General features: G+C 39.0%; 1 long non-coding RNA gene across 4 annotated transcripts in view; it reads right to left on the bottom strand.

The window, feature by feature from the left end:
- LOC137857915 (uncharacterized) overlaps nucleotides 1-27387 on the bottom strand; it is a 102361-nt gene that overhangs the window by 42911 nt on the left and 32063 nt on the right. For 3 of the 4 annotated variants that reach the window (XR_011097371.1, XR_011097372.1, XR_011097369.1), the window contains exon 3: nucleotides 20733-20897. This is a non-coding gene — a long non-coding RNA (uncharacterized lncRNA). Of the gene's footprint in view, nucleotides 1-20732; nucleotides 20898-25394; nucleotides 25486-27387 lie in introns of those variants that run through there. The other variant, XR_011097370.1, reaches the window with a different exon arrangement.

Genomic DNA, 27387 nt, shown 5'->3' with positions numbered 1-27387 from the left:
GTAGCTGAGAAAATATGCCATACATAACACAAGCTGCTGTAGATGTTCATAAGAACTTTTCTCTGCAAATACAACACAGGGTTTTGCTAATACAAAAAGCCTCACCTAGTTAGTACTGCACACAAATAAAAGTTGTGTTTTTCCAGCCATCTAATACGATGTTGTGTGCAATAAACATCATAGTATTTAGAGGAACATGTACTCTTACATGCTATAACCTAGCAATTCATTTTATGACATATAGAAGACATCGTATTTCAGTTCATCACTGAGGATAAAACATTCTGTAAAATGGGAGTATGTAATCTAATGTGTTATATAGAGGCAGAAAGACATGCTCTTTCAGTGTACCAAATTTATACATACATTTTTAGCTACTTACCAAATCTCGATGTCAGAGAAAATTGGCCTGGCAAGGGAGGACATATCCCAAAGGTAAAGAAGAGGAAAGGAACTGAGTTAAAAAAGGAAAATATGACAGACCATTTCACAGGACCGTGTGGATGGAGTAATCAGCTACAGGATACGTTGAGACACAAACCTTCCTAAAATATTTCTGTCATCCCATCATGGGATGGTCACACTTTAAAGACTTCCTATCTCTACCTGCTTAAGAAGTGGCACATTGTTGAGAATTAACATTACAGAAGAATACGATATGAGAGCCTAAGGATTTTGAGTAAGGACCAGGAATGAATCCTGGCAACTAAGTCTGGGACTGTGACAAAGTGACTGGAAGCTCTGGGAGACACAAAAAGACATCTGTTTGATTACTTTGGCTTTCAGTATAAGGATGTCGTCATCTACTGTGTGAATAAAGAAAAACACACCAAAAAAGGTCTAGAATTGACCGATTTCTAAGCCAGACTAGAAGAGGACCACCACAAACACTTGCATTGTAGCAAAATCAGAAGGGAAAAAATATTGTCAGAGGGAGGAATTTGAAAATTACTGTCAAAATAGTTCATAAAACTTGCTAAAATATCAGTAAAGGCGGGGCAAAAAAAGGCTTCAGTTCCTCTTATTTGTGTCCTTGCTTTTGCTGTTGGAAACTGCCGAGTCATATTTTCACCTTTTCCTTGTAATCAATTAAGCGTGAAAGGGTAATTCTTTTAAAAATGGAAGCTGAGATTTTTACATGGTCAAATGCCTCCAGCAAGTGGAGAAATATCTCACAAAAAAATCCTGAAATGTAAATGTATATAAAATCAATAAGGATGTGAAACTTCTATAAAGTTCACAGACTCAATTGTATTCCTATTCTTACAAAAGTCAAAATTTTCTACGGCATAGTTACTTGGAAAGGTAAAAAAGTAGCAGCCTCATTGGTAATAAGAATTGTCTTGAAAATACTAAGTATTACTCATTTTATGCATCTGGTGACACATCACAATGAGAAAGCCTGTTTTATTTACTGTCTCACCTGGTACCAAAATCTTAATACTTTAGCAGTACTGAAGAATGAAGTAGAGTGACAAATACCAATTTATTAATCATTACACCAGGACAACTTAAAAATTGAAAAGGACAAAATTCAACAATTAACTGTTCATTTTATTGTGTGTGCTTTCTGAATTTTCTAATAAGAAAAAAAAAGAGAACTGCAATATAAGAGAGAAAGATTTGGAAAGCAGTAAGCTTGAGCAAAAAATTAGAAAAAAAGTGTGCATATGCAGTTCAGCTTCAATGGCAATGTGGCAGAACAATAAAAATAAGGCTGCTGCACCCATGGACAGCTCAGAGTGGTGTGAGAGTATTAAGTTGTGCTTCTGTGGTGCACTCCAAATGATGCTACTGCTCAGTAGCTGTCACGAATGTACTGTTCACGAATAAGGAGGAAAAAAAGCCACAGAGAGCTTAAGGGGACTGAGCATTAATCTGTATAGAAATATGAAGATTAGACGCTAACCAAGCAACAACTGAACTAAGTGTGGACATAACTGTCCAGAAATATTTGACAAACTAAACACTTTGGAAGAAGGGGAATTGCTTAGTGTGATACCTAGGGCTATAACAGCAAACAATGGGATGAAATTAGGAGGGAAGATTTAGGCCAGATATCAGCAAAACATCTCAGCAGAGTTATTGTACTGTGAAATAATCTCCCAAGGGATGCAGCTGAAACCCCATTGTATGGGAAATTGAAAACTAGCTCCAATTAGAGCTAAAAACTTCAATGCAGCAAACAATACTGCCTCAGTGGAATGATGTCCTGGATTGACTTAATAGCTTTTTACCCAATTTCTATCATATTTCATTGTAGAATGCACCGATGCAAGACAGTTTTAGAAGAACAGTGTTTTTCACAACAAAAGGGGTTGTTTTAGCTAAGTATACTTAAGTTTAAACATCTATTGCTCCACCAGTCAGAACTATATATATATATATATATTACTAAATATGCCATATGGGCAAGCATATTTTTTTAAACGGACTCTGGCCTTGACGATTCTTTTTGAACCCTCATTTTAATAGCTGAAGCAGACTGAGTTAAAATTCCCTCTGAAGAGATGATTAAGAACATTTGTAATATGACAGCATATCAAACAGAACAATATTACTGGCAGTTTAAAGATAAAAACAGATGCAATGGTCATCACACAGCTTAAAAAAAAACACTTCATAAAGCTAATAAACTCATTGTAGTAGTTCTACAAAAATAGACTTTTCAACTCTATATGCGTACGAACAGCTTGCACTTAACAGTTTACATTTAGTATTTTCTTTCCCGTTTTGTTCTTGCACTTTCTGAAATGTTTTTCTTTGCATCTGTGGAAGTCTCCTTGGGTACCCTGCAGGCAATAAAAGGCGTGTAGAAAACACTCCAAGGGACGTGATTGTTCAGCACAACATGGTAGATTGGTCAGCACAACTCAAAGGTATGATTGTTGGAAACAATTTGATGATTTGTTTATGAAACTTTTCACTAAGCATGTAGTAAGAAGCAGCAATAAAAAGGTTTGTTAAATGAAGAGTTTTTCCTCCATGCATGCATCTCTGATAATGCAATTTTCTATAACTCTTCTTCTCATTTGCCTTCTCTCAGGTCAATATTTTCTGTAAATATTTTCAATATTTACAAACCCTGGTATGCTTCAGCTTGGTGAGATACAGGCAGATTTCAGAAATGACTGGTTATTTTACAGCATGTATAAGCAACTGAAGCAATAAGAACACAAATTTCATCAAAATTATACAACGTCACTTAGAGACTGGTATGAGCTACATCACTTCTTTTGCTTATGGATAGAGGGACCTTCTGTCTGATCTACTGACTGATTCTGAGTCCTGATTATAACTGCAAGACTAAGAAAGTAAACTGAATCTTCCTGAGAACAGAGAACAGTCTCGTATCTTGACAGCTGGCCACATTCAATAACTGTTATAGATACAAGCAGCACCACAGAAACAATGAGTTGGATTAAGATTTTTTTTTAAATAGGCAGTTGAATTAATCTCGAGAAACATCCTCCCATCTGGCAAAACAGAAGAGAATCAGCACACATATCAAAACAAAATTCAGTGTTTTAAAAAAAAAAAAAAAAAGATAATATTTTCCTTTGATTTTAATTGTTTTTCACCTTCTAATACCACATATTTGTTCCAAAGAACACTAAATGATAAGAATAAATTCTTCATGCCACGGGTGGTGATGCCCTGGAACAGGTTGCCCAGACAAGCTGTGGATGCCCCAGCCCTGGAGGTGTTCAAGGTCAGATGCGACCTTGGCAACCTGGTCTAGTGGGAGGTGTCCTTGGCAGGGGGCTTGGAACTGGATGAGCTTTAAGGTCCCTTTCAGCCCAAACCCTGCTATGATTCTATAGCCAAAGACTAATCCACCTGAGGTCCTGAATATATTTTATTTCTGTTCTAGCAACAGCTGCAGCAGGCTGTTGCACATGCACAAGAACAAATTGGTCCAGCAAAGGAACACAGGAATTACCTGTTTCCAAATGGATTCGGAAAGCTCCAGGCTGAATTAACAGCTGGCCAAACACTGTCCAGATTTCAACATCTTTCAAGAGATACACTAAGCTGCAAATTTTACACTTAAGGTATGATTTCATAGCTCCCTTACGACCTACAGAGTGTGATATAGAGGCAAGAGCTGTTAAAATGCCAGAGATGAAACTCCAAGCACGTTTCCTCTGTGTGACAGCTGTGCCTGGAACAGCATCTGAAGCCACAGAATATGATAACAATATCAAGACCTCAGCTCCCACTAGCTACCTGCTGAAAGCCACAGCAGCTGTGTGGACTGGCATCTCCAGTTTCCTAGGAAACTTTCCTCGGGCAGCCTGGTGGTTCCAGGATGTCTTGGAAGTATGCAGCTGCAGAAAGCCTGACAGGTTGCGCCTGGTGCTGTGTCCCTGCAGAATCCTCCCCGTGTCTGGAGGCACTAGTGATTTCACAAGGCATCCCAAGTAGTTACTGCTGCGTGCAAATTGCCTATAGCAAGCATGTGGCGTAAGGACTGCAACAAGGTTAATACTCACTTCTCGAAATTACTCTGTCAGGAAAATCTTGCCACTCTCTTGGGCTGAAAGTGAGTTTTCACTGCCTCCTGTAGTTACAGTTAGAGGATCCACAGAGACCTGGAAGCAGCCTGGTAGCACTGGAAGACGATTACATTCTCTTTGGCTCTTAGAAAGTGAATCTCGTCATCTTCCCAGAAACAAAGAAAAGCGAGCTCCGTGAAAACCGCTGACATTTACAAAGTTTGGCAGAAGAGCTGATTGTTTTAAGTAGAAAAACACACGGGAAGTCTGAATCCAGCAGGTGAGCAACCATTTTTCAGACTAATGATGCCCTTGTGTATACTGAACAGCTTTCACCCAAGCAGAGCTCAAGTTATCAATGTAATTGCATAGATTTACTAAGGGACAGCTTGGGGTGTTTTTAAACCAGAAATCTAGGAATAGACTTCTAGTTATACAAGAAAAATTGTGGAGAAATTTTTGTTGGACACAAACCAAAATAATCTGTTTGGTGGAATATCCAAAGTGTACAAACTGCAATATGAGGGTACTCCAGTAATGTGTTCAAAAGGGAGAAGCTCTTTTGCAGATAAAGACTTCTTGGAGTGGCCAGTTCTGAACAATAACTTTCTTCCAGCTATTATTCTGGCCTACCCCTCCTCAACAGGATGTGTGAAGAAAAATAGGACTCCTAATTAATTAAGAAATATAATTAAGAGTTATTTAAAGCCACAGAATTATTATTAATAATAATACAGACCGGTTTTGATACCCATAAATATACCAAAATGTGCAGCTTTATGTTGCTAATACCACACATTTGTCACAATTATTCCCAGGAGAATCTTCGGGTTCCCACAGTAACACCTGGATGCTACTTCAGCACTCCTAAAGTCAATGAATTACCTCACTCTGAGCAAACCTCACACCCATTTTCCTGTCATCACACTGTATGGCACCTCCAGCACAGTCTGCATACCATTTCTCACAGACTCACAGGATAGCTGAGGTTGCAAGGGACCTCTGGAGGTCATCTCGTCCAACTTCCATGCTGAAGCTGGGTCAGCTAAAGGATGTTGCCCAGAAACTTGCCTTTGCTGAACTTCACGAGGTTTCTGCTGGGCCATTTCTCCAACCTGTTGAGGGCCCTCTGAAAGGCAGCAAACCCAACTGGTGCAGCAGTAACTCCTCCCAGTTCTACATTGCCTGCAGACTTATTGAGAAGAAGCTTTAGCTTGCTCTTTTTTTTAATCCAAGTGAAGCCTCGCGTCACGTCACAGACAAGCACTATTCAAATTAATAGTCAAATCCAGATTTAATTTGCTGCTGAGCAGTAGGCTTTTTTAGAAGCATATTATAGTGAAGAGAACCATTTATTTGTGCATTTGTGGCAAAGTCAATCCATGAGTGGCGTTACTACAGGCCAAAAAGGCGTAGGAAAAAAAGCTGGCAGGGGCATTCTGTTATACCATTAGCATTCCTCCAGTTCACAGTCACTTCTTGAAGCTGACAGCTGAAATGCCAAAAAGTCTTCTCCAGTTGCTGCTGTGCTAAGTCAAACCCAGAGACTTATTATTCAATGACTGTCTCCGGGAGAACTGTCTGAAAGAATAGCCCAGTATATTTTTCTCAAGCTCACTTATTGGTCATTCTAGGATATCTCCCAAAATGTCTTAGTTTTTGGACATACGTTCAAACTCTCAACAGCCACTAATTTTGAGCCATTTCAGAGACAACAGACACGCATATAATTGTTTCACAATCCTGAAACTGGAGCACAAGACCTACAAGATCCATTACTCTGTCTCAGCATGGGACCTAGATCTGAATTTACTGTGCAATCCTGGACAGGGCCTATGGAGTCTCAGGGTAATTTAAAAAAGCAAAAAAAGACATTGTGTTTTTCAATAGGAACAAGGGTAAGAGCTATAAATCATGAAAGTACCCAAATTCAATCTGAACTGCAGATTAGAAGCCTGAATCCAAGAACACCATACAAAAGTCCTCATCTAACCATACTAATGCCTGAAGGTTCATCATTTTGGTTGATCAAATCACGAAGGCTCTTAAATTTCTACTGCTGTGCTTGCACAGAGACAACACAACTGTGAAACCTAACACAGACTTCAATTTAAAATCCTCACATCAGGCACACATTTAAGTCTTCTAGGTTGACCTAGCTGGCACACATAGAGAATGACAGCACAGTGGCAAAACTTCACAGGATAGGCCAAGAACACAACATCTCAGCCTCCCTCTAACTTTTGAGCATTTAAAATCCTTGGAGCCTTCAGCATTTCACATCCTGCCAAGTGCTACAGCTGCTTACAAACAGGTAAAACTGGGCATCAGCAGTTTCATCAAAACCTTCTCACATCTTCAGTTTTAGTGTCATTGAAATGTCATTCTCCCCCTTACCCAAGCGGAGGGACTAAAATTTTGGAGCCAATTTCAGTCTGCACCCCAGTAAATTGTTACCTAAATCAGGGCTACTCGGTGTTGTGAGATCATTGAATCATGTGTCAGACACATCCTGCTTCCAGCATTTTCTAGCTCCAAGTAGACAATTCCTCCAGCAGGCCTGTTCTCTGCTCTCAATCTCATTCCTGTGCACCAAATTCTCTTGTGTTTCTCATGGACATTTTTGGCTTTTAACTCCCAGGACCAGGGAGTATATAAGAGCGAGGTGCGGCAGAGATCAGTGTCACTCTATTGAAGTTCATCAGTTTGAGCTTCAAAATCTGTTATCCCTTCAGAAATTCTCCAGGTTCCCATTTTCAGATGTGATTTAGTTAGATAATTAGTTTTTCTGTATTACTGACTCATTGACTTGCAATATAGCTTTACCAATATTGATTTTTCATAGTTCAGTTCCTACGTGCCTCAGTTCTCATGAGACATTAACCTAAGCCAACACACTGGCGGGGGGCATGACGGCTTACAACTAAAAACTTGACTTGTATCAAATGAAACATTTGATCTAAAACAAATATTTATGCTTCAGCTCGGAGCACTCTAACCCATTAAGGAAACAAAAGCTAAAAGGGAAATCAGAAAAGAAAAAGATATGTTCATAATGGATTTCACTACTCATTAAGTAGCACTTATGAAACCATCCCTCTCCTGTAACGCAGTGCCTAGTGCCATTCCTATTTGCATTGCATCTCCTCAGGCCAACACTGTCTTTGCTTCAGTTCCCTTCTCCAGGTCAGACGTGATGAGTCAAGGAGAAGCTACAGAATTGCATAGCAGAGAACATGAAGCTCAGCTTCTCTATTCAGAGCAAACTGTCTATACTGCTCATTTCATTGGTCTTAAATTGTTGGGATTTGGTTAGCAAATCTATCACTAAGCTCTGCTAAAGCACTTGTGAATAAGAAACAGTGCCTTTTTAAAAAACATCATCTTTATTCCTTTTATTCATTGCTTTTTTTGTCTTTAAAATGGAGATGCCATGACTACCTGATAAGTGTGTTATGAAAAAGAGCGATGTGCTCAGAACCTAACATAATAAAGCCCAGATAGGCACCTTACAAGGCAATATGGTTTGGAATACTTTATCCAAACTAAACATCACTTTCACTATTTCCTTAGTAGAACTCGAAATATAGCAGTAGTAATAATGGATTGTAATTCTTTTTAAAGAGACCTCCTTACATATCTAATCCCCTGCCAAGTACATCAGCATATCTGCTCTTAGCACCAGGGCACTTAACAGCTGCCTTTGATAGATCTGGCGTCAGAGATGGTTGATATAAGGAAAAAAGAAAGCAGTGTCACAAAGTGTCTGAGGGAAAGCGTTCTCCAAATGTTTGCTGTAGCTGTATATCCATCCCAATTAAACTTCCTTAAATACGCCGGGGACATTCAACATGGTTTGCAGTGATTTAACTGCACAGCTCTCGCTGACATTTCTGGGAGTCACGATGATAAATCCCCACATATTGCTCTGAAAGTTCCTCAGCATGTTGGAGGCATGTGTCAAAGTCAGGAGAGCTCTCCTAATGAGCCCTGCTCCCTTTGATGTTTCCACCGGATAGCATTTCTGGCACTGAATGTTTTAGATGTCTCATGCAAAAAAAAAAAAAGTCAAACAGTTTTCACCTTTGATAACCATATATCTTACTTTAAAAGCCTGAACTTCTAAATATTGGGGATAAAAGGTGATTCTTTTATGTCCTTTTTGCCATTGAGAAGTAATGCTTATATTAGCAAAAATGAATAAAAATGAAATAGCAAAAATGAATAATGTTTCATGTTTTTAACCTTAGAATACACCAGTCAGCCAATGGCATCGAGCCTAGAAATATGAAGTTAAGCAGTGCTAATGCAATGAATACCACATTTCTCAATCAAAAGTATATTGAAACCAGGGACATTCATTTTCGTGTAGCAATTCACTAAAGCCTATGGAGAAAATACCTGGAATTTTAAGGAGAGTCACCAGAGACTCTGATGAGCCAAAATTCTGAATGCAAGGTTCAACTGATGTGTCTGATTTTAGTATCCTTCAGTACAGTGTCTGCAGTTCATGGCAAAGAGTAAAACAGAAAGAACATTAGCATTATTGAGAAACAGAGTCTAATCGACTTCATCAGGATGCACTTGCTAAGATTAGAGCAGAAAATATTCTGCCTCTTCTATGCAATTAGAGAGACATCAGAAATTCATAGCAAAGGGAAAAGGTTGCATATACATAAATTTAAGAGGCCTAAAGAGCAGGCATTTTACTCCCTCATCGCTGGTTTTTGCACCGTATTCACAAGCATTCCCTCAATTTTAGGGAAGAATAGCAGCCACTGAGGTTTTGAGATGGCCATTTAAAAATCTATTTGCTGGTCTAAATTGGTCCATGCCTTTGCTCATTCAAGTTCAAAACCTGAAGAACTCTTCAGACGAGAGTGAGCTTTAGAAAAACCCTAAGCAGGTAACAGGTACAATCCAGTGCAGAACTAAAATCTAAGAAATCAGAAAGCACACAAAGCATGTTTTGGGAAGGTTTTCAATTAGGTTTATGAAGTACAAGAAGCTGATTTGACACGCTGATTCTCTAGCTCTAAGGGTAAATCGCTCTGCCTGGCTACAAAGCCAGAGCCTCTGGAGGCAGCCGTGCTAACACGGCCCAGCAGAGCAGCCTGACCGCACAGGCAGCTTCCGACTTCTGCCCGGGTACCTGTGTCAGTAAATCATATCCATGTGTGCATCCTAATGCTTAGTCCTGTTCAATAAACACAGCCACCAATCAAAGGAAGTTTTGATCAAGTAGCACGTGCAGGATTTGACCTGGTATATTACAGTGGGATCTCCTGCAGCCTATACCAAAATCCCAGTAGCTACCACACAGGCTGTGTAAGGAACTTGAAACCTTTCATCACAGTTTCTTCATATTTTTTGTCCCGCTCCTGAACAATGTAAAGGTCTTAAAGGTTTCTTTGCCTGCTTTTCTTGGGCGGGCATAAGGAACCTTTCACTAAGGTACATTCATGAGAGTTTTTTCCAATCTCACATAAAGATTTCCCATTAGACAGCTTCCACAGCAGCAGCTGAGCACAACGAAACCTGGCAATAAGAGTTATCCACATGATCTGCTGTTTTCAACATTTTACCAGTCTCATTCCAGCAGCTACTGGTGTAGGCCAAGCCCCCTAACAGCACTGCTGCAGTCACCACCAAGGAAAGCTTTCAGCCAGTGCTGCCACTCACAGGGCTCATTAAAAGCTATCAAGGCTCACTGATTGTGCAACACAGGAGCTCACTGAGACTCTCCTTCAAGTTTGGAAAGTAGGATAAAATGTGGGAAGATGATGATTTTGATTTTCAATTATATGCTGAATTATTTAATTCAGAACTGCCCAACAGAGACGAGACTATGAAAGTTAGACCTTAATGTGCAGTATAATCCTGAGGATGTTTCAGGTCATACGTGGCGGACAAGCAGAGGGGAAAATTATTGTCCCCCAGCACTGAGAGATATTACACTGTATTCATCAGAAAATAAAACAAGGGAACATTCATGTAATAACCAACTTAATACCATTATCCAGGGTGCAGTTTGACAAGGACACGGGAATCCCAAATCAGACTGGACTTCAAAAGGGTTCTGTGTCATTTGAGACCCTAAACAAGAAGCTTGAGCACCACAGCAGCAGTGCAGCACAACCACGAGACCAATGCACTGGGTAATAAAGACTTTCAGTATTTCTGCAGTAACACACACTTTGGAACAACACTAAATAAACAGAGGAGAGAAGGATATTCCTTGCAAGGTAGTACAAGGATAGGCTTGGATTCCAACATGTTTCAAGATACTAGAAATTGAAATGAAATTCTTATAGGATAGCCATCTTTTGCCAAGACCCCATGTAGAGCCCAAAGCACATGTTTGGACATAATTCCTTGGTGACAGATTTAGGAGAAATTAGTTTTGAAAGAGAGTAATTGGGAGTTCTTTGCATCACAATATTTGATGCGGGAATGCCTCCTTACCCTTCATTGTCCTTCAGAATTGTGTCAAAAGTCCTAGCTTTCCTCAGTATGCTTTATGCATAATTCACTCAAAAACTGTAGGAACATAAAGCTGGCACAGCTAAACTGGAGCTGTGAAATGAAAACACTATGATTTTCTGCATACATGAAATGAAAAAACTATGATTGTCAGCATGCATTTGCCACTCATTCCCTCCTTTCAGCCACTCATTCTGATGCAGCCGATAAATACATGATCTGCTATTTCCCCACAAGATTTTGATTCACTGAATGCACAAACACTTGCCGAGGAAAAAAATCAGCCTTGGCAGTTAACATCTGGTAACATTTTACACAACTGACAAATGGGTTAAGCTCAAAATAAGCAGCAACTCAACCTAAAATCCATTAAAATTACTGCACTGTATTTAGTATCAAGACAGTAAACCTTGAAAAATGGTCCGAGCCAAAGCTGCCTACGACACAAATAATCCGCACCAAGTTGTACTGCATATCACAATAAAGACCTTTTTTTAGTAAAACCAAAAAGATTCAGTATGGCAGATATTATCATGGCAAAAAAGTGCAAGGTTAGAAATAATTTGAGAAACTAGAGTAAACAAAATACAGCTGTTCTTATTTGCAACCCCTACCTGTGTCAGACTGTGAGCATACAACCAACTGAAGAGCTTATGCTTAAAGTTAAAATATCGCTCTGTAAGTTTCAGTAGCTTATTTTGTCAACCCTTACGTTGTGGATAGAACCTAAATAATTTCATGAATTCTGGGATCTTGAGCCTTTCGTTTCTGAAGCAGTGCTCATTTCCTTCTCGGCATTTTTCACATGTTGGTGCAAAACGCCATCCTATGGAGCGAATACCTAATAAGATCTTGGGTTCCCCTATTTTAATCTTAATCTGTTTACATGCAAGCTTGCACCTCCTCTAAAAGTTTAAGATTATTCAAACAATAATCTGTCTGTCTACAATCCTAACCCAATATTACAAAATTACAAAATGGGCTTAAACCCCCAAAGTACTATTTTGCCACAGTGTCCTCTTTCAAAGACAGAAAACTGTCTGAAAGCTAATAACCTAAAGAAGGAAACATTCTTTTTCCGCAAAAACACTATTAATGGGATGAAATTACAAAATGACAATAAAAAGGAATTACTTTTTCTGAACACTGAACTCGTTCAGCCTGAGGTGAAGAACTGGCTCTATATTACGTGTCACCCTCTGCAGGACAGCCAAAGCTGACATGAAAAAGCTCTACTACTTTTTTTTCCCCTCTTATTTCTACAGCATTGGCGAGCCCAATGAGAGCAGTGAGTGTCACTGAGCAGCGGCCCCTCACTGACAAACTGATGTGTATGTACCAGACAAATGGGCAGCTGGGGCTGGACTGAAAGCTCCCAGAGGATCCAAAATGGGCAGGAGCAGCTGACAGGCCACCCAGGAGCGCTGCCTTTCGGAGGCACCTTGGGATAAATGGGCCAGCAGGAACCTCATCAAGTTCAACAACAGGAAATGCAAAATCCTGCTCCTGGGAAAGAATAACCCGATGCACCAGTACAGTTTTGAAGACTGATTATGAAAAATTAGATACTATCCCATTCGAATTTTATAACCTCTGCATGGTGCCTTACTGATCATAGTGCTGAAGGTACGAGTTTAATTTGCAAAGATGCCTCATTACTACCACTTCTGCTAAAGCCCATAGAAATTACAGTTGATTTAGCATCTCTGAAAAATCATTCTCACAAGTTGGCATCATAAGAAAAAACATACAGTCACTTCACTTTGGAAAGTGGAGACAAAGTGTTTGTTTGCTATCCCCCTCAAAAAAGAAAAGCAAAAAAAATAAAAAAGCTGAGCTAAGAATATCTCTAGCTATTTAAGCACGGTCTATATTATAAATCTTTATAACGCTTAAGACTAGAAGTCTCTTCTACTCATTACTAAGAAGTTTGCATCCTTATTTCCTTATTGTTCTTAGCAAGAAGTTTAAAACATCAGAAGCATGTAAATTTTCAGTTCTAGTTTACAGTCAGATTTCACTGTAAATCAATTTCTAAAACACTGGTGTTAGTTTTGCCTAAGAAGACATAGCTAAGTTTAAATTCCTCATGAATAAAACTATACTCAGGATAAATCTCATTTAAACTAAACTCAGATTTCTCCACTGGTTTAACTAAACTCATTTGCAATTTTTCTGTTAATGAAACTGGAGCAATTCTAAACATCTGTGTCATAATCCGGGTGCCTAAATCTCAGTGAAACCTAAGGGAGGGTAACCCCTCAGTGACTCTGCACTGATTTTATCTCAGACCTCAGCTACATTTCCAACACATGCTCTCTGTATCAAGACCGATAACATGAACAAGATAGTACTTGCATAGATGCATCCTTGTAGACTGTAGAAACTGCAATACGTCCCGAACGCAGAACTGAATCAGAATTGTCCCTTCAACACTCTTTGGCTCCGGTAAGGATCCAAAGGATCCAGTAAGGATCACCTTTAGTAAATCTCCAAAACAGTACTTATTAAATCCCTTGCTAAAAGAAGGCATTCTCTGTAGTTTACCTTGTTATAGATAGATAACAAGGTAGATGCCAAGGTCACAGCCTGTAGTCCTCAAATATTTTTATTTCTTTTCCAGTGTGTTTATTTTGGCACAGCAGTTATCAGGTTGGCTTTGGATTACAGCCTAGTCAGTCCCTGCTGCACAAGAGTATGGGATTTTTCTCCTCACCTCATCCTCCCAAATCCTTACAGCAAAAACCTTTCCCCCATAGACAGCTGTGCACCTGCCATAACACATCGTGTTCATCAGCTTCAGCACATGCAATAGGGAATAGGGGCAAAGTACAGAGAAAGAAAATCACATATACCAAGTTATAAATTCACAGAGGGCACTAGCTAGCAACAGGCCAAAGAGCATTATTGAGTAATTTGTCTGTGCATTCAAAGGTAGCAGTTTTGGCAGGCATGAACTTGTCTTGGACATCTCTTGTCACGATGTAATCTTCAAAGGAGGTATTGTGGGTTTGGGACAGGGCACAACAGGGCTCCAGCTCCTCAGAGAGCTCTCAGTGGATTTTCTTAGTCACACTAACTAAATAGTCAACTTGTGGCTAACTTTGAGGGAGGAACAGAAAAACAAAACAACAATTTTCTGCAAACATCCCCCTGGAAAAGTAGAGATGGCTGAAAAAGTCTTCAAAATTAATATAAGATATTACTTTTTATGTCGTTTACTTATGTCAACAGAATAAGGTAAGAGTGTATATTAATGTACACTTATGTACACATGCACAAATAACAAATACTCTTACATTTGTTATTAGTATACGTGTGTCCAGGTGAGGTATTCCTTAAAGTTCTTTGCCAGTCGGTAGCTGTCCCAAACAACGACTGTCCTGGAGCTTTTTTTCTGTCTTTGTCTGTCAAGTCTTTGTCTCATTATGGCAAAAAATGGAAATTGGAAATTTTTCCCAGCTAATAAAGAAAAACAGAAATTGAAATAATTCCCGTAACAAGCCAAACAAAAGAATTTTGTCTTTGTTTCATGTTTTCCTAAAATAGATTGCTTTCATTGTTTTCATGGTAAGTCCACCTATACCATCTTAAACAGAGAATACATTTTGGTGTATGGTTTATTGTGATCTACCTGAAAGAAAGATTTGAGTACAAAGCAGAAATCTGCAAGACACTAGCAGCTGCTCACTCTAAGTTTCCAACAGTTGTTTTACTTATGGGTACAGCTCCTTAGAAAGTTATTAAATTAACGTAATTACCTACTTTTACTGGCTCTCAAGTCTTCAGCATCTACCATACTAGCGTTGCTGTATTTTGGGATAACACACACCAGATGAACGAAGACTCAGATCACTTCCCAAGGAGGACTTGAGTGCTATGGAGTGCATGCTAAAGGTATTAGCCTAAATATTAGACTCTGGTAATGCAGCTAATTATCATCTGCACCTATTTTAATCATGAGTGCTGTGGACTGCATGTGACTGCATCAAACACAAAGACCTTCATAGCACCCATTACAACTAATGGTGTAGGATAAATATGAAAGAACATAGTCTCACCGCTACTAGGACAGATGTCAGACACATTGCAAGTACCTCAAGGTAACATAAAAGGGGCTATTAGTTGTTATCTTAATAGTAAGACTGTTTTCTTGGCTGTGAAAAGCATGAGTTTGCACAGAGTGTAACAATCTTCTATTCTAAACCTGATTAAAAAAGTACTTTACACCTCCTGCAGAGAGAGATCCTTGAGCTGCAATGCCTTTACCAGATTGTGTAATGATTAAAGCTTTAAAAAACTGCTTTGCCCTACCAAGAAACTTCTTGAAATTTCAGAAACTTTTCTGTCATCACTCAAATGAAACAGAAACCTAAAATATTCATGCACAAAAAAAAAAAAAAAAAAAAAGAAAAAGGGAGAAGAGAGGGGAGGGGAGACCAGAAGAGAAAAGGGAAAAGATCTACTATTCCTTTACAAGCAAAAGGACATTTTGTACGTGGCTGTGGGTGACCTGATTCAAGTCTTCACCGTGCCGTTTTCCTACATCACAAGTAAAATGTTTTAGGTGTCAGACTACACTTTTTTCAAGGAGGGCCTTCTACTTCTCTTCTGTCTGTTTTCTTTATGACCTCAAAATCTGATCTTTTTTTTTTTTTTAATTTTTTTCTCTATAACAGAAGCATTCCCAAGAAAAGTTCTGTTTTCAATAATTCCAATTTCTGATGAAATAAGCTTCATATAAAATAATTCCTCAGCAGTTCTAGTCATGTGTGATGCAAAAAGAAATACATACACAGACTGAAAACTTAATTACAGAATCTCCCAGGGAAAATGGTTTCCTTCTTACAACGGGCAGGGGCCATGACCATAACACACAGGGGACTGCATAGAGCTTCTGCCATAACAGATGGGGGGTTACAGGCACACAGAACAGCTATAAGGATTTCTTCAAAACAGAACAAAAATGTGGAAAAACAAGAAATGGACAAAGCCATGCAAAACTGTGAAGTTTTCTTAGATCACTATCTCTGTCAAGAACTTGATTCAGATTTGCCCATGATGCATCAAGAGTGCATCAACTTAGGTCATAATTTGAACGTCAGTAAAAGTAATCATTAAAGTACGTAAAACCATATCTTTCATCAATTCATTTTTAAATTGTCCCTCAGGACCTTGTTGTACTCTGATGTTTCCTCCAGGACTTCGTTATGTGTGAGAGAGTTACCTGACAAACACTACTCACAGGAAGATGCTTCTTCCAGAAAAAGCACCTAGTAACATAAAGTCCCCAAAACAGCCCCAGTTGCTCTTTAGATATATCTGTACTAATTAATAAAGAACACTCTGAGCTGTTCTCTAGCACTGGGGCCAACTCCCATGGAATAGTCCAACCAGAAATTAATAAGTCTCCAGCACTGAGTTGGCCACATCTGATGTGCCTGTTGGGGACACTCATGGTAACTCTCAAAATACACCCAGGAGTTGTCTGGGAGGATGAAGCCAAAGCTGTGTCAGAGATCAACAGTGCTGTTTAACAGTACATTTAACAGCTACATTCACATACATGTGTCTGCACACTGCCACTGTTTCATAAATTTTATATGATAGAAATGGCTTCTGCATATTCTTACATTATTTGCAGTGTTGCATGAATGATTCAGTGCCACATTTTAATGGGTCACACACATAGGAATGGAGTATTCTGCAGATTGACAGATTTCTATGGTTCAGCCTTAGTGCTAGATAAAAGTTAAAGACAGATTAATCCCAAAGACAGATTTACAAAAAATAAGACAAAACTGCAATAAAACCAATACTACTTTTTACATCACAGATTTATGCAGCTTTTCAAATAGCTCCTAGGGTAAGGTAAATAATTTCTATAATGTACCCATGAGTATTCTGTGAGTCAAAAACCCTTTGGTCCTGTTGTCAGGACCAAATGGAATGACCTTCAGCATCCTTACCCAATGATCTGTCAGGGTCAGTTTAGGTTACTAAGTTTCCTCCAGGTTCCCTACAAACAGGGCTTGCTTTCCCTTAAAGGCAACAAAACCAGCAGAGATAACAGGAAGAAACTGTATTCTTTCTTTTATCCTTAATGTACCTAACCACGCTAGCAATGCAGAGATGGGAAACTTCTACCTGCAGCTATTGCTGAGATACCCATTACACAAGGGAGCCTGGAGATGCTCAGATATAACTTGTCTTGAAACTTCTGCCCATACCTTCTCATTTATTGCCTTGAATTGTTTTTATATGTGCTCTGAGCTCCAGGAAACCTAAATTCCTTTTCCCATGAGCATCATGAGAGCTTGCAGAGCTGTCATTTATTTCCACAGACTTTATTAATTGTTTTAGTTTAGGGGGAAGATTTTTGGTTTAAAGTAGGGTTTCAGGAACATGGTTTCTTATTATGATAGTGGCTCTATCACAGCTTATTGTATTTCTTATCACCTCCTTTGATAAAAGAAAATAGCTGATTTTAGAATAACTTTCTGTGGCACTGAATAGAATGCATAATCCCTGCTTCAGGGCTTGCAGAGGGTCTGGAGATCAGTAGAAATATTATTCATTGTCACCAATTGATAATAATGCAGCATTTTAGTTGAGGATTTCAGTGCCCAAAAGACAAAAGTTCCCTGGGGAAGGGAAGGTTATACACTGGTGTCTGTTCTACTTTTAGCATTTCACAGTTAACATGGTTCTGTCAGCCTTGTTCAGAATAGGAGCAATCAAAATGAGTGTATCAAAACCTGTGCTTGAAGTTGTACTTTATGGTGTCAGAGGAACGATCTTTACTGCAACGTTAGATTTGTATCAGTTTAGAGCATCAGCTCACATTTTGCCCTGCCTCCACGTCCCTGGCCTTGGATGGATTGGGAGACGCAAACGGGCATCTTCCACTTAGCTCAAGGTTTACTGAGCCCATACAAAACTCCAGTGAAAGGAGAAAGGAAAAAAAAAAGGAATAAAAAGTCCTCTGCAGGGGAGAAATTCAGCATCTGTAAGAGCTGCTGCACTCCTGCTGGTTTAGTAGCAGTCAGAGCTGACTTCACTATTCTGCCCAGCCTATAAAAGGAAAATCTCAATTACCTGTGTTAAAGAGTCATTCTCTTACATAAACTGATTACTCAGGATGTATTCTGATAGCTGCATTTGTCCCTAGTGGAGCAGACAGTATGCTTAACTGTCCAGAAAATATATTCTGCCCACCTGCATCTTAGTAATTGCTAACAAAATAGAAATCAAAATAATTACCGGTGCAAGCATCTCCAAAGCCTTCCAATAGGCATTTCAGACCTGGGGAAAGGTTTTGTAATCTGAAAGGCAGGGGATGGCTGAATTCCACTAGGGGCTGAATTTAAAAATGATCACTTGCAAAGTCCTCATGGTCAAAAATTTAATTTAGGTGTTATTTTCAAGAAACTTGAAATACATTTGTTAGTTTACTGTATCGGAAGTAAGCACCCAGTTTCTTTGCCTGAACGCTGGAATGCAAACGAAGCAGCAGTGCTTCCAAACCACTTCAAGCAAAAGCAACACTATTCTATAAGAACACGGGTTTTGACGCTTATTGAATCCTAAAATCACTTATATTTGTTTTTATTTTGAAATCATACCAGAAACACATTAAGCTTACTTTGGAAACCAGTAGACTTTGCTTGCATGAGGGAAAAATCTGCTTAAGGGTTTTATTTTTCTCCAGAAGAAAATGGAAACAAATAATATTGTTTCAAAGCAATTTAGGGTTGATGGGAATATTGGAATTCCTTGTATCACCTCCCATGAGTTACATGGACTTATAGTAAATTACATCTTGTTCAGCAGAGCCTCAGATTGGAAATTACAAACAATATACCAAAAGCCTCCAGCTATGAAGCTTATAGTAGTCAATATAATTTGGAGTAGCTCACATTTTTCTAAAACTGTATTCATTTTAGAAAAAGAGTGATGTTTGTAAAATCTGTTTTCATTTTCCTTACTTTATAAAGTATAACAAAAAGTCAAATAAATGCTTCACTGAGCAATTTCATATATATAAAATGGCTTCAAGTAATTATCTGCAACAGTGTCTTGGAAAAATAACACATTTGTTATTTTTGGCATTTCCTGGTTGGTGTATGCAAAATGTCTCAATATTTAACTGTTATATGTCAGCCACATTCACTGACCTGCTATTTGCTAGACAGCTCCCTGAAAGGATAATTGTTCGTTTTCTTTTCTATGGACTTTTAGACTGGAATAATGTTTACAGAATTTGACAGACACCTTACAAAATAAAATTAATCTCTACAGGAAAATAGATAGAGCAAAACTTTCTTGTTTCAGATCTGGTCTTCAAAATTAGGGCCCAGACACCTAAGGAAAGTAACTCTTTTTTTACATGACAGCTTCAGCACAAAAGACTGAAAAATTGCTGAACATATTTACTTCTGCGATTAGGAATAAATACAAAAAAAAAAAAAGGATTTTTTTTGCTAGTGAAGAGAGTAACAGCAGTATCATTTTTAATACCCAGAAGAAGGTATTATTTCCAGTCACCAAACATTTCTCACCAGGCTCAGTTCATCTGCTCTAAGTAATGAGGACTAAGAAATGAGAGCAGGGATTAGTTTAGAACTGCTGCTTTGGCTGAATTTGCTGTGATATCGCAAATGGACATAGAACATCTTCAATATCTTTTTTTTAGGTGTGATTGACAAGTTTAATTTATTTGATGTGCTTAGTTATAGGAATAGCAATAAAGCAATGGAAGGAAGCGGGACTGACGCTGCATGGCAGAGTTGCCTTGGCAACAGAGCAGTCAAAGGTAAGGCAGGAGACGTGAAGGGACTGGATGCAGAGGCAGAACCCTCCCTTGGTATAGGAGGATGAGAAGTTTCACAACAAAAGGCAAATTGTAGCAATATAACACAGCTCTTGCCTGCGACAATGGTAATATTCAGAATGTGACTTTAAACATCCAGCATTACTGTTCTGAATTCGTCAACACTGATAGGCAGTCTGAAAATCTTTTAGGAAAACATGGAAGTTAACAACCTAAATGAATAGGATAAATAAGGACGCTGGCACCTACTTTTGGGTCTTTGTACAGCTGCAAAAATGAAACCTAGATGAAAACCAATTTCACATTTTCCAGTTATAGCTCTTGCCCCAGACTCGGTCCCTAACAAAGGTGAGGGTGTCAAGCTGCCTGCTTGCTGCCAGACAGCTGAATGTTTCTCCTAAGGTTATGACAGACGAGCACAATTCTCAATGCTGTCTTTCCAAAGAGAGTAATATTTTTTGACAGATAGATGTAACAGCTTCCATTTTCATTAGCATCATAATCATAGGAAAGTGCTAGAAAAAAATCCTGCGTCTGAGCAAATAAAATTTCACAGTAATATTTCTAGGCCCCACTGAAAGAATTTTATTGTAGCAGGCACTTCCTTTGCTTCCTTCATTAGAAATCAAATGTTACCCCAAAAATGCTAAGGTTTGCATGCTAATGACTGAGAAATAATTGAAATGAAGTACAGTTATATGAGTAAAAACTCTGAGGACTCAGCCAGCCTTCTGGAAATACTGAAATTCTCTCATCTTTCATTAGTTTTCTGTGAAGTTGTGCACCTGCACAGCAGAGAGTCACACTGTGCAGGAGCGCACATCCTGGCTGGGCTTCCAGAGGCACAGTTGTGAGCCCAGACACAGTAACACCGAGCAAGGCAGAAATGACACAGCCTTGGAAAGGAAAGGACTGACCTTTTCTTGTCGACAATGCTGCTCCACGGTGAAGCTGGACATCAGCACAGGACAAGAAGGAAGGTCACATCAGGTGGCAGCCAGCTGGTGTGGATAGGGAAAGGAAGGGCAAGGCAAGTTCGTAATTCAGTACTTCTTTTTGAGCTTCATTATTCCTCACTGCACCTGCAATTGGGAACAGAAGAACAGTTTGTTTTTACTGTTGACATCTTTTTAGGTTCGGAAACCATCACTTACACACAGAACAAAGGAAACAATCACAAATGTGACTTGTAATCATCTGTGCCGTAGAATTTGTTTTCATTACAACACATCCGCTGTGTTTTTAAGCGTAAATATAGTGAACACAGTTTTTGAAGCAGTTTAGACTATATGGTTTATGAAATACTATAGCTAAGAGATCTGTTCCCCTTGCACAGGGCTTTACAATAGCAATAATATCACAATTTACATTTCCCCCATATATCTTTTGCCACGACTAAAAATTGACCAATACAGTGAACTTCAACCTGCCACATCTCAGAAATTAAGGCATAGAACAGGCTGCATTCATTGTTGCATAGTTAAATTGACAGCAATGGGTGTCCTTGATATGTCTCTTGTTCTTTAGCTACTACCACTTTGGAGGAGTATGGTGTTCATTCTACAGCACACATGACAGAAGTGTCTCTCGTAGGACTCCCCTGAGCACAAGGACTCACTAAAATCCACCAACACATTTTATACTTACAAAGCACTTCCCATTCACGGACTCTGTAGCAGCTTGACAATTTTAAGCCAAACAAAATTATTTGACATGAAGTCTGTATGCTTTTCTACATGCAAGTGGCTAGAGCAGAGCATGCAGAAAAGTCTTTACCCCAAATCACTAAGTAATATACTAAAACTCTTAACTGATTTTATTTATTTATTTTCGAGGTTCCACATGTAAAATAAGTGGATTACATAGTCTACTTTTCACTAGCAGAATCAAGTCAGGAACCTCAGGACCAAGACTCCAAAAGTGCTACCACAAAGACTGAGCTACTTCATCCACTAGGTATTTCAGCAAAATGAAGTACCAAAGAGGCAAAAAAAATTAAATATACATAGTGCTTTTAAAAACAAAACTATTCTTGGCCATGATCAGCAAATACAACAGTGAAATAGTACAGTTTCAGTTTGCAAGATTTATTTTTTACCCACATTTAACATTAGTATGGTGAAAAAAGACACATGCTAATGATTTGGAGAAAATTCTATGGTTGGCCATGGGATCATCAAAATACGTTTTCCATTCTTGAAAATTAATTTTTTTCACTAGAACTACACTTCTAAAATGTATCACCTATGTAAACAAATAACCTACATAAATATAAGAGTTAAAATATGTACTGTTAACTCTACTAATAACTGCGGAGATCTCTTTTGCACTGAATTGCAGATAGGGAACCCATACTGTGCTGTAGCAAGGGGTTTGGTAAAATGACTTCACAAAACATAGCATAAATCTCCAGCTGAAGAAATGTCTGCTTATTCTGCCTTGTCATTTTCAACCTCAATCAGGTTGTTAACGCCCTACATTTCTATGTCCGTTTTATTATAGTGTTTCTTAATACAGTTCATTGGAAATTCAACTTAATTCTTTCTAAGTTTTAAATAAACTAAAAAGTAACATGGTACTGATGTTTTACAAAATCTTTCCTTGATTTTGTGTTCGGTTGAGCCAGCAGGTGCTGGTATTCATTAAGAGTCAGAAATTCACTGGGAAGCAACAAATATGAATACAAAGCAAGACATACACATTTTTGAAAACTTCTGGGTTTGGTTCAGATGTTAAGACAATTACACATCTAAAAATAAAATTTAATGTTAAAGCACCTTCGTCTTGCTTTTCCAAGCTTAAGTGGGAATTTGCCTGTTAAAGTAGTTTTCATCTTTAAATATTAAGCAGACAGTAACACTGATCGTAAACATTTCATTCACTAGCTTCCGTTAATATACTTTGTTGACTAAATGTAGTTTAAGTGAAAAAAAGGTTGTTTTTTTTCGGTAACTATTTCTACTTTATTAAATCATTTTTATGATTAAAATGCATTTAAGTTCACATGCATATAGTTGGATGAATGCCAAGTAATTAAAATTATAGGAAAAAAACTTCCCAGCGTAATGAACAAATCAAATAAATACATCTGGATAAATACATCTAAAGCCATATAACTCGAGATTCTCTTAAAAAAAAAAAAAAAAAAAAAAAAAAAAGGAGAAAAAAGCATAACTTTAAGTTGAGCACTTGGTTGCAAATCAGTTTTTAAAATTATACGCAAGCAGAAATAAATTCTACTTAGGGGAAAAAGTCTAACACATATAGCTTGAATTACATTTCCCAACAAACCTTTCAGGGGACTAACATCTATTTTCTGTGCTCATGTCCAGCAGAGCTGAGCTCTGAAGCCTCCAGCCTTGACTGCCATGCAACTATGCAGATACAAAGCAGAAAGCATCTTTTTCTTTTTTGCAGGGTAGACAGCATGGGAGGGTAATATTTTCTTCTCTTTCATTTGGTTCTGAGTGAAATGGTTTTAGGAACCCATTATGACCCTGGCTGTATTGCATTGTCTCATTATTACAATGCTTGGGCTGCAGATGCATAGGCAGAAGGTTATGCCTTTGAAAACATCTGGGCTGTTCTTAAAAATAAAAAAATAAAAGGGGATGTGGGAAGAATGGGACACATCGTGTGAGACCTTGGAAAACCTTGTTTTATAGAAAGCTGAAATTACAGCCAAACTGGGACTGAAAACATCTCTTTACTATTCCCACTCTTGGGAAAGTACGCTAGCTCCCAGAAACAAGAGCTGAAACATAAAGATAAATGAACTCCATCCTGCCAAGAGAAACCTGCAGCATTGGGTCTCTGCCTGCTGGGGCCAGCCCTGCCATTACAGCTCCTCCAGCTGCCAAAAAGAGAGATGAGCACACAAGCCCAGCTGCCGGTGAACGGAGGGACCCAGTTGCAATTCCCCTACCTCTGCTCAACGTCACCCAAGAGAGGCATAATTGGCACTTGAATTGAAGCATGTGCAAGGTCCTTTTGTATCCACCGCTTGCTTAGCTTGAAAATTAAAAGAAGCTATTGATAGCAATTTATATGCACCAGGATGGCTGAGAGGGGAGCTTGAACATGCTAAATTGCAAGTAATCGGTCACTGCTCGGTGACAGCTTAACAGAACTTAATCACAAAATTTAAAAAAAATAAGAGTGGGAAAGAAAATGAGAGGACATCAAGTTCTTTCCTCTGCTTTTCTCACAGAGTTTCTATTTATAATCTTTCCAATAATATCTCTGTTTGGGGATGGTATTTTAAAGGTGCTGAAGAGACTACGGTTAGCTGCAATTCCTGGGTGCATGCACGTGCGTTAAAAGCAGATCTCTCTGCTAATGACAGCTTAATTCAAGATCTGTACGTAAACCCAACGTCTGCCTTATTTCCATTCTAGAGAGAATGCCATTTTCGTAGAAATTGCATGTACTCAGATGGATGAAAGACTAAATTTTGCAGACTGACTTCACTTTTCTTATCTTTACATTAAAAGAGTTCATGGTGCCAACAGAAAGCTTCCCATGCATGTCCTTTCTGCAGAATGTCCCTAGCAAGAGCTAAATACACATTGCAGTTTGCCAGCACTGCCAAAACCCCATTATCTTAGGAAGGGGGAGGTTCCTTTCTTATCTTCAAGTGTCATTTGAAAATATTTCTTGTCCATTTCTCTTATCTTTCCCGCTATAAATCAATTTCATCAGCTTGAGAGAAACCTGGATACTTGGTACAAAGATGAAGGGGATGACAAAAAGGCTGAAAAGTCATGCTGGAGAGCACCAGGGAGCTGAAGAGAAGGAGGGAAAGGAAGGAGCCCAAAAGGAGATAGGAATTGAGACAGACAGGCACATAACACACAGAGGTCATGTAAAGCTAAAAATAAACCATACCACATACAGTAAGTTCTACAGTATTTTGCACTAAATGGTAATATGACAAGATGAGTTCAATGGAATAATTTTTAAATCCCCTTTCCAGGGGTAATGTTAATTCCTAGAACCTCATACATCTGAGGGATTGTACACATTTCTGTCGAACTACAACAGCAGAACAGCCTTTTTAATTTTGTATGTCTCACCTCGTGTGAATTAACTCATTTAAATTGCTGATTCTCTCCCTCACCATTGCACATTCACGTACATTATTTATTGTGTTCAAATGATATCATTCTTGGGTGGCAAATTGAGGTTGAAAAGACTTCTCACATCTGACTTCAATTCATCTCACCTTCCTGCTCTGTTCATAAAAGCAGGAGGGAAAGAGACATTTCACCCACCACCTCCTGCTTATTACTTTTAAAATGGCAAATGAAACAGGAAAAGCATATTCAGGATTACTGTGCAGCAGAGAATGCGTTTGCCATCAATGCCTAAACTGAGACAACAGAAAATACATTTTTATATGAACTTTGGTATTACCCAGCTGGTGCCACTACTCAGTGATGAGCATTGGTGAAACAAACCGTATTTTCCACAATCTTGAAACATCAGAGGGTGAAAATCCCAGCTATGCAGATTCTTTATACCCTTCCAGTGAACGGTCACTACATACTTTATTCCACATGTGAAGAGAATTTACCCACCTTCCTCTGCCTTCCTCTCCGACTGTTCCTCATGCAGCTGCTCCCTTCCCTACCATGGTTGTGACTGGTACCACAAAGCTCTACACCAAGGAATTTATACAAGGGAAATTTACTGCCAAGGGCAGCAACAATAGATACTTACCAATATCACAAGTGAAACTCATCACGTTAACCCTTATAATTACTACTGACACTGAGTACAGCTGTGAGCCAACTTGATCACCTGGGGGCACCTGCAGTGGCATTGGTGAGGGGAGCAACCCAGTGGGAAGTCACTTTGCACCCAAGTTACCATGACCAGGATAAAATACTGTCCCAAGTGATGCTTGTATAAACTGAAGGAAAACAAGTCCCCAGTCAGAGTCCCAAGATCACTAGACACAGCAAGGTAAAGAGTCTGGCCAGCCTAGCTGCATAAGCTCAATGAACAGTTCCAGGTTCTTTTTCTATATCACCGGTAAGAATCTTATCCAAAAGTGTCCTGGCTAACTCAGAAACCTTTGTTTCAACACTTTCAACGGAAGTTGAAAAATATCCTTTCTGGAGATAAGGCTATCTTCAGCCTAGGCACAACTGAACAAAACACACTGCAGCAGCAGTTTCTCTGTTCTGTAATCTGGATAACGATTAGTGAGATATCTTCACATCGTGCACTACTGATTTTCCACAGGCTACAGCTTCTCGGAAGGATTATCACAATACAAACAGGGCTCAGAGGGTGCACCTGCATTTTTAATTTGGATGAGGAGTGGACACATGAAACACACCTCCTGACCAGCTCCTTAGTACAATCTCGGATCTGGGTCCACACAAGTGTTCACACTCAGACAGTCTTTAACTTGAAACAGGACCTGACCCTGTTTTGAGACTGGGGATTTTGGCTTCCTCAGTAACTTAGCATCCACAGGAACTTTTAAGCTGTTCACAGGTTAACAGCCTTAGTCTTCAACAGATTCTGAACAGGCACGGCCATCGACAAATAGTTCCTTGTTTTAGCAACAAGGATGACCCCTGAAGGTCAGAGCAAGAGCCCTGGGTTAAGCAGTACGGGAAGGGATGCCGCAGCGCAGCCTACGCTGTGGTTACTCTGAGGCCATCACCAGTGCTGGCATGGCAAACTCCACTGGAACCGACGTCTGATGATTTTATTTATTTGTCTACTTTTACTGCAGAGTCTAAGCTCACAGGACTGCAGAACTGGAAGATTTTTAGTCTAGATTCTTCTAATGTATTTCTTTGCACTGCTAGTGATTAAAGATCAATCTACTTCCAAAAGCAGGAAGTGTTACTTGGGTATGCAGAAATGCAGAATCAGAGTAATAGCATAGGGCTCTAGCCTTCTGTGCTAAGAATTGTGGTATAAGTTTGTTGCTATTGCCTTTTGCAGGTTTTCATTTAAGTAAACTCAGAAACACTAAAAATCACCTGCGAAGAAACCATGAAACGTATCGACTTAGATGTAAGGTCCCCTGCAGGTCAGTATTCCAATGAATTTTATTTTATTTCCTTTTAGTAGTTCTTTGCCATGTTACTGAAAGTGCACGGGGGGCAGGAAAACAAACCATGAAGGATCGGATTCTGCAGAATTAATTATCATCCCCTTATAATTTTGGAAGCATGGGTAAAGAACAACCTAACCACATTAAACTGCGTGTCCTTGTTTTATATTTGAAATGCTTGCCTATTGAGGCAAGAAATTTTTTCATCTGGAATTTTATAGGCATCTTACTTCTATCAATATATTGGAATAAAAAAGTTCCTACGAAAATCACTGCAAGGATGAAAACGTTTAGTCTTCAGATCATCCCCTGGGGAGATGACTGGGACTGGAAGACACGAGCTTTTTATCTTCTGGAAGAGGAGGCGGGTAGTAAGCAGAGAGACCAAGAAATGCAATCAGGGCAGAGGCAGATTATCAACAGCAAGCTACCAAGGCAGAGAGGACAACAGAAGAACTGACAGAGACGAGATAAAGCACTAGCTGTTTTGAACA

Source organism: Anas acuta, chromosome 5 (genome assembly GCF_963932015.1).
Source record: "Anas acuta chromosome 5, bAnaAcu1.1, whole genome shotgun sequence".
Taxonomy (NCBI): Eukaryota; Metazoa; Chordata; class Aves; order Anseriformes; family Anatidae; genus Anas; species Anas acuta.
The sequence above is the reverse complement of the archived record's forward strand: the minus strand, read 5'-3'. Positions and strand labels throughout refer to the sequence as shown.